Raw genomic sequence first — 813 nt, 5'->3', positions numbered from 1 at the left:
CACTTTCTTTAGAAACTTTACCGATCTTCATTGTCGGTAACAATTTCACAGAAATGAAAAAGTGCCAGTGTTTTGAAACGGGATTTAAGAGTGTCGCAGAAAAACTAACATACTCGTTTTCTCTCATTTCCCAGTCTTCAGTTTCATCCGTTAAATACTGGTAAATCTCATTCATCTGGTTTCTTGTGGGACAAATTTAGAATAGTGGCACACAAGAACGTTCTCGATCATGTATAATTCATTGATCCATGCAGGAGTGAAAGTGATCCATCTACCTCGTACATAAACAACTCCCTAGTTGATTCCGTGCAAATTTGCATAAAATTCCTTTACCACTGGAACAACCACAACGGCAGTAGTATAACACAACACTTCCCATCTTCGCTGTACTATCATCCCTTCAATTGCCGTTGAGGGATTATTCAATCCTCGATTTACGATTCCTCGTTCCTTGATCACTCTTTTCTTCGTCAGTAACTTGTTGAAGATTCGCTGCGCTTCCGCACTAATAAACTTTTGCTGATTGAACACTCATATTCTGGGATTATCAGGGGAATTGGATGCCATAAGAATGAAATTGGTGGGAGTTTCACTTCGTTTTTGGGGGAAATATGACTTTAGGAATTGAATTTGGGAGTTTAAAGGGGTAACTCCTGCCCAAAAATCGCCATTCAAACTCCAGAAACCACCATCTCACCGTTGTCGCCATCGGCGGGGTCAAGGGTGCCATCGGCAAGCCTTTTGTATTTAATTACCTGGACTCTCGGGAAAAACCCGTCGTCGGCGGCGGCGGCGGCACCGGCCGCGCCCCAG

Source organism: Phalaenopsis equestris, unplaced genomic scaffold (assembly GCF_001263595.1).
Source record: "Phalaenopsis equestris unplaced genomic scaffold, ASM126359v1 Scaffold234178, whole genome shotgun sequence".
NCBI lineage: Eukaryota > Viridiplantae > Streptophyta > Magnoliopsida > Asparagales > Orchidaceae > Phalaenopsis > Phalaenopsis equestris.
This window is presented reverse-complemented; position numbering follows the sequence as displayed.